Below are 15148 nucleotides of genomic sequence, written 5' to 3' on the forward strand. Positions count from 1 at the left end.
CCTTCCAAGTCGAGAGCGATGCATCCGACTTCGCCCTAGCCGCCAGCCTTAACCAGGAGGGGAGACCGGTGGCCTTCTTCTCAAGGACCCGACAGGGCCCTGAGATCTGACACTCGTCGGTCGAGAAGGAGGCCCAGGCGATTGTGGAGGCGGTACGACGCTGGAGGCATTACCTGGCAGGCAAACGATTTACCCTCCTCACCGACCAACGTTCGGTCGCTTTTATGTTTAATAACAAGCTGAGGGGCAAAATCAAGAATGACAAGATCTTGAGGTGGAGAATCGAGCTCTCCACCTACGATTATGATATCTTGTACCGGCCAGGTAAGCTGAACGAACCCCCCGATGCTCTGTCACGAATTACATGCGCCAGCGCGCAAAGTGATAGGCTTCAGACCCTCCACAACGACCTCTGCCACCCCGGGGTCACCAGACTTTACCACTTCATTAAGGCCCGCAACCTGCCCTACTCCATCGAGGAGGTCAGGACCATGACCAGGAACTGCCAGACCTGTGCCGAGTGCAAACCGCACTTCTTTAGGCCGGACAGAGCAAGCCTGATCAAGGCCACCCGCCCCTTCGAGCGCCTGAGCATCGACTTTAAGGGGCCCCTCCCGTCCTCTGACCGTAATGTGTACTTCCTCAACATTGTTGATGAGTACTCCCGTTTCCCCTTTGCCTTCCCCTGCCCAGACATGACCAGTACCACGGTCATTAAATGCCTGAACGACCTCTTCGCCTTGTTCGGGTTCCCAAACTATATACATAGTGACCGGGGCTCCTCCTTCATGAGCGAGGAACTCCGTCAGTTCCTACTAGCGAGAGGTATTGCTGCAAGCAGGACCACCAGCTACAACCCCTGAGGGAACGGCCAGGTGGAAAGAGAGAACGCGACGGTATGGAAGGCCGTCCTCTTAGCCCTGAAGTCTAAGGGCCTCCCAACCTCCCGCTGGCAGGAAGCCCTCCCGGCAGCGCTGCATTCCATCCGGTCACTACTTTGCACTGCCATTAACGCCACCCCCCATGAACGAATGTTTGTTTTCCCCAGGAAGTCGACTACGGGAACCATGCTACCAACCTGGCTGACCTCTCCGGGGCCCGTCTTGCTGCGAAAGCACGTGAGGGCCCATAAAACGGACCCCCTGGTCGAGAGGGTGGACCTCCTGCACGCCAACCCCCAGTACGCCTATGTGGCATACCCAGACGGGTGGGAGGACACAGTCTCCTTACGAGACCTCGCACCCTCGGGCACTCCGGAGACACCACCTTCACCCCCCCCACCCCCCCCCCCAATTCCAGCCCAGGTAGACGGCATGCCGGAACCCCACGAGCCTTCGCCGACCACGCAGACACCAGCATTAACACCGGATAATGCAACACCGCCGCTGCGACGATCAGAAAGGCTTACGAGGCCTCCGGACAGACTGACATACCAGAACTGGTAGTACACTTCACCCCGCCGGACTCAAATCTAAACAAGGGGTGAATGTGGTAAACCACTTTTATCGTTCACTATCGTTACACTATAGTTATCACTGTTATATCGTTACTCTATGGTTAGCACTGTTCACACTGTTGTATCACTATACGAGGTCGCCTCTTGTCACGCTGTTATACCTGGGCTGACCACTGCTGACTCCGCCCATGACTCCACCTACCTGCCCAGGTATAAAGGTAGTCGACTGGCTGGCATTCCTCCTTGTTGTATCCGATCACCCACGAGGGTGGGCTCTGTTATTTAGCCAATAAAAACCTATAGTTACTTTCTTAACTCGTCGCTTTTCATTGGATGAATTGATAGGTATATCACAACTGGAACACACAGACTTAACACTAACATACCATTTGCTTTCCTAATTGCTTGCTACCTGCCTGTTAACTTTCTGTGATTCGTGTACAAGGACACCCAGGCCCCTCTAAGTACCAACATTTCCTAGTCTCTCAACTTTAAAAAAATATTCTGCTTTTCTATTTTTCCTACCAAAGTTGATAACTTCACATTTCTTTACATTATATTCCATTTGCCACATTCTTGCCAGCTCACTTAACCTGTCTATATCCCTTTTCAGCCTCATTGCATCCTCCTCACAGCTTACTTTCACACCTAGCTATGTATTATCAGCAAACCTGGATACATTACACTTGATCTTTTTAACAGCGCAAGCCCCTCAGGGCTCATTTGCATAGCTGCATGGAGGTTGCTTGGGTTTATGCCACACCTGCACTTGGTGTAAGTTTACACCCCAAAAAATGGTGTAACAGCTCCCCCATCATTTCAGAAAAGTGTACGTGAGCAGTTGGTGAGCAGTTTGGATAGCAAATTGGCTAAGAAATAGAAAGCAGAGAGTAGGGGTAAAGGGTAATTATTCAGATTGGACGAAGGTAGAAAGCCATGTTCCACAATAACAGTGCTGGGACCATTGTTATTCATAATTTATATTAATGATTTGAATTGAGGAACAAGTAACTCAATATCAAAATTTGCAGACGATACGAAATTGGGGGGCGGAGGGAGGCGGGGGGGAATACAGCTAACACTGAGGAAGAAAGCGACATAGTACAAGAAGACATTAGAAAACTTGCAGATTGGGCAGACTGCAAATATAACCCCACTATGCAAATGTAACGCCATTATTTAAGATAGGAGGGAGAGAGAAAACGGGGAACTATAGACCAGTTAGCCTGCCATCAGTAGTAGGGAAAGTGCTATTAAGGATGTGGTAGCTGGGCAGTGAGAAAATAATAATAGGATTGGGCAGAGTCAACACGGATTTATGAAAGGGAAATCATGTTTGACAAATCTGTTAGTTTTTTTGAGGTTGTAAATAGCAGAATAGATAAGGGGGAACCAGTGGATGTGGTGTATTTGAATTTTCAGAAGGCATTCGATAAGTTGCTACACAAGAGGTTATTAAACAAAATTAGGGCTCATGGGATTGGGGGTAATATACTAGCATGGATTGAGGGTTGGTTAACAGACAGAAAACAAAGAGTAGGAATAATTGGGTAATTTTCGGGTTGGCAGGCTGTAACTGGTGGGGTACCGCAAAGATCAGTGCTTGGGCCTCAGCTATTCACAATCTACATCAATGATTTGGATGAGGGGACCAAATGTAATATATCCAAGTTTGCTGATGATACAAAGCTGGGTGGGAATGTAAGTTGTGAGGAGGATGCAAAGAGGCTGCAAAGGGATATAGACAGGCTAAGTGAGTGGGCAAGAACAAAGATGTGCGGGTTAGGTTGATTGGCTATGATAAATTGACTCTTAGTGTTAGGGGGATTAAATACATGGGATTACGGGGATAGAGTGGGATATGTGTTGGTGTAGGGGTTACGGGGATCGGGTGGGATATGTGTCGGTGCAGGCTCGATGGGCCGAATGGCCTCTATCTGCACTGTGGGGTTTCTGTGATTCTGTGATTCTGTGAACATGGCAAATGGAATATAATGTGGAGAAATGTGAAGTTATCCACTTTGGTAGGAAAAATAGAAAAGCAGAGTATTTTTTAAATGGTGAGAAATTGGGAAATGTTGGTGTTCAGAGGGACCTGTGTGTCCTTGTACACAAATCACTGAAAGTTAACATGCAGGTGCAGCAAGCAATACGAAACCAAATGGTATGTTGGCCTTTATTACAAGAGGATTTGAGTTTGAGAGTAAAGATGTCTTACTGCAATTATATAGGGCTCTGGTATATTGTGTATGTTAAGTCTGTGTGTTATAGTGATAATTACTACACAGACTACAAGAGTAAATTCAACAGGTCTTTACTGGTTGGAGGTAGGGACTATACTGAATACAATATTACTACACAGTGCTTATATACCGGTGTGGTCACCACCGGTATTACGTATACAGCAGCCAGAGAAAGTAGTACATCTCTTAAGGTGGAACAGGCTTAAGTTCTCTTAAGGTGGAACAGGTTACATACACCACAATCCTCCCTTTTTAGCTTAACAGTCATATCCCCATTTAACATAACATAATAACATATATACATATATAACTTCAGGTATAACAGTTCAAAGGTTCAGTCTCTCAGGAGGCTTTCTGATGCGGCTTGGATAACACCTCTCAGTAGTCTCTGATTCTTGTTGTTGAGGTGCCTCCTCTATTTGGTTTCCAATGTATTGGGTGTCATCATCATCAAGTACATTCCCTGCCGAGGTAGATGCTTCAGGTTCATTAACGTCTTCCACAGTTGTCTCTGTCACAACCATGGGTTCGACCCTTGCTCTCGACTCTACCAGTTGATCCGCATGACGCCTTATCACATTATGACCAATATCTACTGTGTACATCAGAGGTCCTTGTCTGGCCCGAATTGTTCCGGACTGCCATTTTTCGTTTCCATAGCCCCTTGCCAACACTGGTTGTCCTACGTCGAAAGTTCGAGTGGTCTTGTTGTTAATATGCCAAAACTGTTTGTTTTCCACTTCCCTCCGCACATTTGGTTTTAACAAGTCCAACTTGGACCGCAACCTCCTGTTATAAAACATCATGGCAGGACTTTGGTTAGTCACTGCATGATCGGCGTTTCGATATGACATCAGGAACTTGTCGACCTTGTGTTGCAGCGGAATCTGATCATCGTTCATGGCCTTAATTGCCTTTTTGAATGTCTGGACAAATCTTTCAGCCAACCCGTTTGTCGCCGGATGATATGGGGTAGAGGTATAATGTTTTACTCCATTCTTCTTTAAGAATTGTCGGAATTCTTCCGATACAAACTGTGGTCCATTGTCCGAACAGATCTGTTCTGGCAATCCGTTCCTTGCGAATATTGTTCTTAACACCGCAATTGTCTTTTCTGAAGTAGTGGTATTCATCTTGATGACTTCTGGCCATTTGGAATGTGCGTCCACCGCGATTAGGAACATGGAGTCCATGAATGGACCAGCAAAGTCAATGTGTACGCGTTGCCATGGGGCTGAAGGCCATTCCCATGGGTGTAGCGATGCTATCGGGGGTGCATTTTGCACTTTTTGGCACCCAGCGCAGCTTTTTGTTAACTCCTCAATCTGTTGGTCAATACCCGGCCACCATACATAAGCCCTAGCAAGACTTTTCATTTTAACTCCCCCCAGATGACCTTCATGCAGTTCGTTTAAAACTCTTTCCCTTAACTTGGGAGGAATAATCACTCTTGTCCCGTACATCAAGGTACCATGGCAGACGGACAGCTGGTCTCGCCTTGCCGAAAATGCCGGTAACAGAGGATCACCCCGTGTTGGCCATCCTTTCACTGTCACCTCGTAGACTCTGGACAGTGTCGGGTCATTCCTGGTTTCTCTTTCAATACTTGCATTGGTGACTGGTAAACACTCGATGATGGTCGAATGAAATAACTCAACAGGGTCAACTTTCGTCGTGTCTTCTTCTTCAGGTAGTGGCAGGCACGACAGCCCATCAGCATTGCCATGCTGTTTCGTACCTTTGAATTCTATTTGATATTGATGTGCCCCGAGGAAAAGAGACCATCTCTGGAGACGCTGCGCTGTCATCACCGAAACACCCTTCTTAGGGTTAAAAATGGATACCAACGGTTGATGGTCTGTCAGAAGTGTGAATTTTTGGCCCTGCAGGTAATGATTAAACTTCTTCACTCCCCATACAAGGCTAAGAGCCTTCCTATCGATCTGTGCATAGTTGCGCTCAGCGGAGGTCAATGATCTGGATGCAAACGCGACTGGCCTTTCCGTGCCATTTGGCAACTTGTGTGAGAGTACTGCCCCAATACCATATGGAGAAGCATCACAAGCCAACCGAATAGGCAGTGTCGGGTTGAAATGAGCCAACACTTCCTCTGAGGTGATCAATTCTTTGCTTTTGCGAAATGCCTTCTTACAGTTTTCACCCCATTCCCATGGTACCCCTTTCTGTAAAAGAGCATTTAACGGGTGCAGTACCGTGGATAGATTTGGCAGAAATTTATGGTAATAGTTAATTAATCCTAGAAACGACCTCAACTGAGAGACATTCTCCAGAGCGGGAGCCTTTACAACTGCCTCAACCTTGTCAGGAGACTTATGAAGCCCCTCCCGGTCAATGACATGGCCACAGTATGAGATCCGCTTCTGGAAGAACTCACATTTCTGCTGATTTACTCTAAGTCCATACTCTTTCAGTCTGTTGAGCACCAGTTCCAAGTTTGCGAGATATTGTTCATCACCATCACCTGTGATCAGAATATCGTCCAGGTAACATTGTGTGCCTGGAATTCCCTGTAATACCTGCTCCATGGCCCTCTGCCAAATTGCTGGAGCCAAAGCCACTCCAAAAACCAGCCTATTGTACCGGTACAACCCTCGATGCGTGTTGATCGTGAGGTATTGGCGTGACTCTTCCTCAACCTCCATCTGCAAGTACGCCTGCGCCAGGTCTATCTTGGTGAAGTGTTTCCCGCCAGACAATGAAGCGAAAATATCCTCAATCCGTGGAAGCGGATACTGCACCGTGTGAAGCACCGGATTAACGGTGATTTTGAAATCTCCACAGATGCGAACCTTCCCTGGATCTCCTGGCTTGTTGCTCGCAGGACGTTTCATAACGGGAACAATGGGCGTAGCCCACTCACTCCAATCTACCTTAGACAGTACACCTGAACGTTCTAGTGCTTCCAGTTCCGCTTCAACAGTAGGTCGTATTGCATAGGGTACCGGTCTGGCTTTAAAAAATTTTGGTTGTGCATGTTCATCAATCTTGATGTTTGCCGTAATTCCTCTCAGTGTTCCCAGTCCCTGCTGGAACACCTCTTTAGCATTATCCAATATTCTGGACAATCGTTTAGGTTTGACATCTGTTTCCCCGGAATCTACCGTTAGTGCCTTCAAGGAGTGCCAGTCCATATTCATTTTCCTAATCCACTCCCGTCCTAGTAGTGGTGGACCTCCTTCAGGTAGCACATATAAGTCCATTACTTGGCCTTCTTCGCCCTTCTACCTCTATTTTTCCGATGGGGTACACTCTTTGCCCCGTGTATGTTTTCAATATAATCTCCGTATCCTGTAGGGGAATATGTTGGAATAACCTTCTGTAATCTTTCTTATTCATGACCGTCAATGCCGATCCAGTGTCCAATTCCATTTTTACTTGGACTCCTGCTATCTGAAGAGTGACCCAAATTGTCTGGAGATCTGCATCCTTACCAACGTTGTGTACTCTTAAGCTATCCAGTTCATTACTGCTAGCGTCTGAATCTGACTTCTGTTTGGTCAAACTGTTCTTTGTCACCTTGTGTACCTTTGCGTATTTTCCTTGCGGTGACTTTTTGTTGCTGGTCTTCTTTCCTGACCGGCATACTTTAGCTATGTGGCCAAGCCTGCCACACGTTCTGCATTCTTGGTTTTTAAACCAACACTGGTTCTGATCGTGCGTTGTCTTTCCACAACGATAACATTTGACAGAACTCAAACCCAATTTGTTTGTACCGAGTTCCGGTGACCGTAGCTGCATTACTGCCGTGCCTCTCGCTGCGGCTTCATGTGCTGCTGCCATAGTGACCGCCTTCTCAAGCGTCAGCTCATTCTCCTCGAGCAGTCGCTTTTGTGTATCCTGTTTAAATAAACCACACACAAATTTATCTCGTAGTGCCTCTGTCAGTCCCGTTCCAAACTGACAATATTTTGCTAGCTTACGTAATTCCATCAAATATTCAGCATTGCTTTCATTCTGCAGCTGCCTTCTGTCATAAAATTTAAATCGTTCCGCTAGCATCAGCGGCGTGGGGTTTAGATGATTTTTTAGGACAGTAACAATCTCCTCGAACGTCTTATCCGCCAGTTCATCTGGTGATACAAGGTGTTTCAATTGCCCATATGTCTTCGCACCCATTAAATTTAATAATGTTAGTGCTTTATCTGCATCAGGAATTTTATTTGCCTTACAATAATTTTGTATGCGTTCTACATACATGGCCCAATCTTCGATGTCACTATCAAAGGTATTAATGTTCCCATGTTTAGGCATCGTTGCAATTTATTGTATTTTTATGTTATCCAAGATGGCGGCTTCCCGCTCTTGTCGTCATCCTCCACCCACAAAATGGCGGTTTTCCCGCGCTTGGCGGTCTTCAACCGTCCCCCGACGCTGTCTCCGCTTCACCGCGGCTCTCGCGCCTTCAGTTTCCCCAGACGCTGCGCCTTTTAGCCCGAATGCGGCCCTTATCTCCGGTCGCGATCGATGTCCCCGCGCTGCGCCTCTCGCTCGAAAGCGGCCCGGCCCTTATCTCCGGTCGCGATCGATCTCACCGCCCTTATTCCTCCATCTTCCCAGCCCCGTCTGTACAGCCAACGCGGTTGACTTTCTGTCGCGTCGCTGCCCGGCTTACCCACCACCGAGGTAGAAAGAAGAAGCTGACAGTCGCTGATGGAGGCTTCGAGGTCAGGATGTCTTCTGCACTCCGGTTTCTCGATGCCTGCCGCTCGACGTGTCTTCCAGTAGGGTGGTGAGGGTGGAAACCTCTCTTCGACGTCCTGTCTGTGGACGAAGCCGCCGTGGAAATAACTGCCGCAGGGTAAGAATCGGACTCGTCGCCACTGTTAAGTCTGTGTGTTATAGTGATAATTACTACACAAACTACAAGAGTAAATTCAACAGGTCTTTACTGGTTGGAGGTAGGGACTATACTGAATACAATATTACTACACAGTGCTTATATACCGGTGTGGTCACCACCGGTATTACGTATACAGCAGCCAGAGAAAGTAGTCCATCTCTTAAGGTGGAACAGGCTTAAGTTCTCTTAAGGTGGAACAGGTTACATACACCACAGTGTACAGTTTTGGTCTCCTTACCTAAGGAAGGATATACTTGCCATAGAGGGAGTGCAACAAAGGTTCACCAGGCTGATTCCTGGGATGGGGGGATTGTCCTTTGAGGAGAGATTCAGTAGACCAGGTCTATATTCTCTAGAGTTTAGAAGAATGAGAGGTGATCTCATTGAAACATGCAAAATTCTTACAGGGCTTGACAGGGTAGATGCAGGGAGGATGTTTCCCCTGGCTGGGGAGTCTAGAACCAGGGGTCACAGTCTCAGAATAAGGGGTCGGCCATTTAGGACTGGGATGAGGAGAAATTTCTTCCTTCAGAGGGTGGTGAATCTTTGGAATTCTCTACCCCAGAGGGCTGTGGAGGCTCAGTCAATGAGTATATTCAAGGCATAGAGCGATAGATTTTTGGATATTAAGGGAATCAAGGGACATGGGGATGGTGCAGGAAAGTGGAGATGAGGTCGAAGATTCGCCATGATCTTACTGAATGGCGGAGCAGGTTCAAAAGGCCAAATGGCCCACTCCTGCTCCTATTTCTTATGTTCTTATGTAAGTGGCAAATGAACTTTAACATAGGTAAATGTAAGGTGGTGCACTTTGGGAAGAAAAATCACCTACACCTTAGAAAATAAGAAACTGAATGGGGCAGAAGAACAAAGGGATCTTGGGATACAGGTGAACAAATCATTAAAAGCAACATCGCAGGTCAGCAAAGCAATTAAAAATGCAATGGGATTTATTTCTAAGGGTATAGAATTCAAAAGTAGTGCAGCTATGCTAAACTTGTATCGGGCCCTGGTCAGGCCGCACTTAGAGTACTGTGCACAGTTATGGTCTCCATACCACAAAAAGGACATAGAAGCACTGGGGAAAATGCAAAAAAAAATTACAAGGATGTTACCAAAACTGAGAGATTACAGTTATTGGGAAAGATTGAACAGCTGGGGCTTTTTTCTTTAGAAAAGAGAAGACTTAGAGGTGATTTGATAGAGGTCTTTAAAATTATGAATGGGTTGGACAGGGTAGATGTGGTGAGAATGTTTCTATTTGTGGGAGAATATAAAAATAGGGGCCATTGGGAGCACGGTGGCATAGTGGTTAGCACTGTTGCCTCACAGCGCCAGGGACCTGGGTTCGAATCCGGCCTCGGGTGACTGTCTGTGTGGAGTTTGCACATTCTCCCCGTGTTTGCGTGGGTTTCCTCCAGGTGCTCCGGTTTCCTCCCACAGTCCAAAGATGTGCGGGTTAGGTTGTTTGGCTATGATAAATTGACCCTTAGTGTTAGGGGGAGTAAATACGTGGGGTTACGGGGATAGGGTGGGATATGTGTTGGTATAGGGGTTACGGGGATCGGGTGGGATATGTGTCGGTGCAGGCTCGATGGGCCGAAATGGCCTCTATCTGCACTGTGGGGTTTCTGTGATTCTGTGAAATACAAGATAGTTTGTTCTGGACCAATGGACTTTTTACATGCAGTGAACATTTTATGTGTGCAGATAGCACCCTCTGGTGGTGGTTATTGTGTTAACAGTTTGTATGCTGGAAAGGTCATCTGATCTTTCTTCCTGTGTGAGGTCATTTGACCTTTGTTCCTTTCTTCCTGTGTAACACAGGAAGTAGAATTCCAGGAAGAACCTGGCAGTAATGGAGGATTCCATAAGGGTTTTACAATCCAATGTAATCTGATTTCATATGTTAGGCCAAGTGCAATATCTGTGAGTATCTTTGTTCCTTAGCATAATAGCAACATTGTCAGAGTAATATTTTGATAACACTATGTTTATAAAAGGTTAATATTTGATAGTTATAGAAGTTAGTCCAAATGTTAGTTAGTTATACAATTAGTCTATTCTACTGTTGTAAATATGTTTATATCTTATGTAATATCGAATGTATCGTACTCAGTTATGTACAAAACATACTTTGTCTTTGTTTATAGTTTCACAAATTTGTTCAAGTAAAGCTTCAAAACAGCAAACGGCTTCACGAAGAATTATTTTGAATAAGTGTTTAACTTGCTGGATAACTAGATAGGAGCACGCCTAGCGCGGCCAGTACATAGTTACTAATAAATCCAATAGGGAAATAAGGCAAAATTTCTTCACTCAGAGAGTGGCTAGAATGTGGAACTCGCTAACACAGGAAGTGATTGAGGCAAATAGCTTAGATGCTTTCAAAAGGAAACTAAATGAGTACATGAGAGAAAAGGGAAGAGAAAGATATGCTGAAAGGCTGAGATGAGATAGATGGAATGGGAGGAGGCTCATGTGGAGTATAAACACCAGCACAGACTAGTTGGGCTGAATGGCCTGTTTCTGTGCTGTATATTCTATGTAGCTTCACTTACTGATGACAGGTTTCTGAGTTTTTTTAAAACCATTCCTTCACATTTTTAAATCATTGACCTGCACTTTATTTTACAGTAGTGGTTTCCTCGCTTCCCAGAATATATTTTTGGGACCCTTTTACTTCAACTACCTCAAACTCGCACTCAGATTGACCCCGGACAAGGAATGGCTTTACCCATGGGCATACCACTCCATGCCATCATAATGGAAGGGGAGTTACAGCAGCAGTGTGCACAGGCCAAGAGGATATATGCAGCATGGCTGAGGATAGCAGGTACTACCCTCCCCAACAAGTGCACACCAGTCTTACGGGGACCTCTCTGAGGAGCTATGCATCCGACGGCCGCATCTCTCCAAGGATACCACCGGGCACGTCAACCAATTTCATCACAAAGATTTGCAGACTTGCTCCACTGCCACAGCTGCTCTGTCTGTGGCCATTAAAGTGACAGCAGCTTTCAACTTCTACAGCGCTGGATAACTTCCAGGCTGCCACAGGGGTTCTGTGCAACATTAACCAGAGAGCTGTCAGGACATGCATCCATGAAAGAGGATGGACACCCTCTTTCATAGAGCAGCCAAATTCATCTCTCATCACCTCCAGACAGCAGAGGCACAGAACCAGGGACGTCTATAGGATAGCTGAATTCCCCAGGGTGCAGGGTGGCATGATGGCAAACATGTAGCACTGAAGATGCCAACCAACCACCCACTGACATGTAAATAGGAAGGGGTTCCATTCCCAAGACAGCCAGCTCGTTTGTGATGCAAACCAGGCCGTGCCCTCACTCACCACTGCAAGGGGTATCAGAGGGCAGATTCAGTAGGGCGCCATCGACTGATCAACTACAACGGCAGGACCTCTGCCCTACATTCTTCTATGTACCCTACCAGATGACTTAAAAGTAGATCTTTTTGGCCCAGAGGATCTTACTGGGAATCATCACCTGTGTAAAGTCCAAACTTACTGAATGGTCTATTCCCTAACTTATTGTAATATTCATCAATAACAAGCACACATTTCTCTTATGGCAAGTTAAGGAGGTGGAAAGTTGTGTATATGAGGATCAGACTGTCAGTTAAGGAGTGTATGGCAATTGTGATGGGAGAGGTGAAATGAGAGATGTGGGGTGTGAGGATATTCGAAGAAGAGCAGGGGAGTTACCCCCAGTGTCCTGACCAATATTTATCCCTCAATCAACATCACTAAAACAGATTATCTGGTCATTATCACATTGCTGTTTGTGGGAGCTTGCTGTGTGCAAATTGGCTGTTGCGTTTCCTACATTACAACAGTGACTACACTCCAAAAAGTACTTCATTGACTGTAAAGTACTTTGGGACATCCGGTGGCCGTGGAAGGCGCTATATAAATGCAAGTCTTTCTTTCTTTCTTCTATGTTAGGATGGATGATAGTGTTTTGGGGCTACACCTGGCAGTTGGTATGTGTTAGGGGAGTTGTAGCCCTTACCAGAGTGCAGTGCAAAGTGTTAGTAGTGTGAGTGCTGCTTTAAGAGGGTAAAGAGTGTGGCGGTGTGCCCACAGTGGGCAGGGAGAAAAGGTAGAGTGTGGTGACACGTTACCTTTGCCTGCCCTTGCTAAGTGTTTCAATTCATTCTGCACTGTTGATCAGTCCTGGGTTTCAGGGAGTTGGGAATCAGTGCCAGTGTTATCTGCCTGCAGGTGGCATGGCTGATGTTGGTATCTGGCTTGGTGGAATAAAGACCCAGAAGTGTGAGGCTCCTGTCTTGTACCGCTTGGCGATCTTCATCAGAGCAGCCAGTTGTTCTTCTTCCGCCAGCTGCTATGGCGTGGTGCCTAGCGGGAACAGCGGCACCTAAGTAAGCAAGCTGGTGCCAATCTGGGCTGATGCTGTGGGTCAGACCCCGTCAAGTGATTTGGGGAAAATTGCTAGCAAAATCATTTGTTGGCTGCTTAACCTGATGTTGGACAGTGTTTTGCTGCTACCACGTATCTGCAGAGTGCAATTTAAAGAGTTAGGTCATTGTTGCATGGAAGTTTCCTGGGTGTGTGTGTGTCAGTAACTTACATAGTTTGCACATTCAAGTTGCACTAAGAATATTTAAATTAACTTACCCCAGACAACTTGCGTGTAACTCCCTCTGCTGGTGAATGACATAACTTTCTAGCATAACTATGGAGTAACTATGGTGTAACTGACATCAAGGAAATTTAGGACCAGCATTGAAAATCCTATGTGAAGGGCAAGGTATATTGTGCAGGAAACCATTTAGGTTGAAAACAGTAGGCGAGAAGATAAAGTAAGTCTCGTGGTTAGATGTATTCCACAGGATGAATAAAATTGTTGAACAGCAACTGGTCACCCATCCATCCAGTGTCTTTGTCTGATTTGAATTTCACAGCAAGAGCAGCTGGACCATCTGGTGCGTGATGTGGCAAATCAGATGAGGTTGTTGGGTGACAAGTGATGAATGGGTTTGAATGAGGCAAAGGAAAAAGAGGTGAGAATGACAACAGACGTACTGGGAACATCGGCAAAAGTGAGAGATTTGAGATTACATCTATACTGAAAGTAAATATAGAAAGTTACAGCACGGAAGGAGGCCATTTCGGCCCATCGTGTCCACGCCGGCCAACAACGAGCTATCCAGCCTAATCCCACTTCCCAGCTCTTGGTCCGTAGCCCTGCAGGTTAGAGCATCCCAAGTGCACATCCAAGCACTTTTTAAATGTGGTTAGGGTTCCTGCCTCTACCACCCTTTCAGGCAGTGAGTTCCAGATCCCCACAACCCTCTGGGTGAAGAAATTTCCCTTCAAATCCCCTCTAATCCTTCCACCAATTACTTTAAATCTGTACCCCCTGGTTTTTGACTCCTCTGCTAAGGGAAATAGGTCCTTTCTATCCACTTTATCTATGGCCCTCAGAATTTTATACACCTCAATAAGGTCTCCCCTCAGCCTTCTCTGTTCCAAGGAAAACAGACCCAGCCAATCCAGTCTTTCCTCATAGCTAAGATTCTCTACTCCCAGCAACATCATTGTAAATCTCCTTTGTACCCTCTCTCGTGCAATCACATCTTTCCTGTAATGTGGTGACCAGAACTGCACGCAGTACTCTAGCTGAGGCCTAACTAGTGTTTTATACAGTTGAAACATAACCCCCCTGCTCTTGTATTCTATGCCACGGCTAATAAAGGCAAGCATTCCGTATGCCTTCTTATCCACCTTATCTACCTGGCCTGCTACTTTCAGGGATCTGTGGACAAGCACTCCAAGGTCCCTTTGTTCCTCTACACTACTCAGTGTCCTACCATTTAATGTGTATTCCCTTTCCTTGTTAGCTCTCCTCAAATGCATTACCTCACACTTCTCCGGATTGAATTCCATTTGCCACTGTTCTGCCCACCTGACCAATTTATTGATATCTTCCTGCAGTCTACAGCTTCCTTCTTCAGCATCAACCACACAGCCGATTTTAGTATTATCTGCAAACTTCATAATCATCCCCCCTATATTCAAGTCAAGATCATTGATATATACCACAAAAAGCAAGGGACCTAGTACTGAGCCCTGTGGAACCTCACTGGAAACAGCCTTCCAGTCACAAAAACACCCATCAACCATTACCCTCTGCTTCCTGTCTCCGCGCCAGTTTTGAATCCAACTTGACACTTTGCCCTGGATCCCATGGGCTTTTAACTTCGTGACCAGTCTGCCACGTGGAACCTTATCAAAAGCCTTGCTAAAGTCCATATACACCACATCAAACACTTTGCTCTCATCTACCCTCCTCAAAAAATTCAATCAAGTTTGTCAGACGCGACCTTCCCTTAACAAATCTGTGCTGACTATCTTTGATTAATCCGTGTCTCTCTAAATGAAGATTTATCCTGTCCTTCAGAATTCTTTCCAATAATTTTCCCACCACCGAGGTTAGGCTGACTGGCCTGTAATTACTCGGTCTATCCTTTTCTCCCTTTTTAAACAAGGGTACCACATTAGCAGTCCTCCACTCCAACGGCACCACACCTGAAGCCAGCCAA

Source organism: Somniosus microcephalus, chromosome 2, assembly GCF_052327205.1.
Source record: "Somniosus microcephalus isolate GS21.2 chromosome 2, FLI_Smic_1.0, whole genome shotgun sequence".
Lineage (NCBI taxonomy): Eukaryota > Metazoa > Chordata > Chondrichthyes > Squaliformes > Somniosidae > Somniosus > Somniosus microcephalus.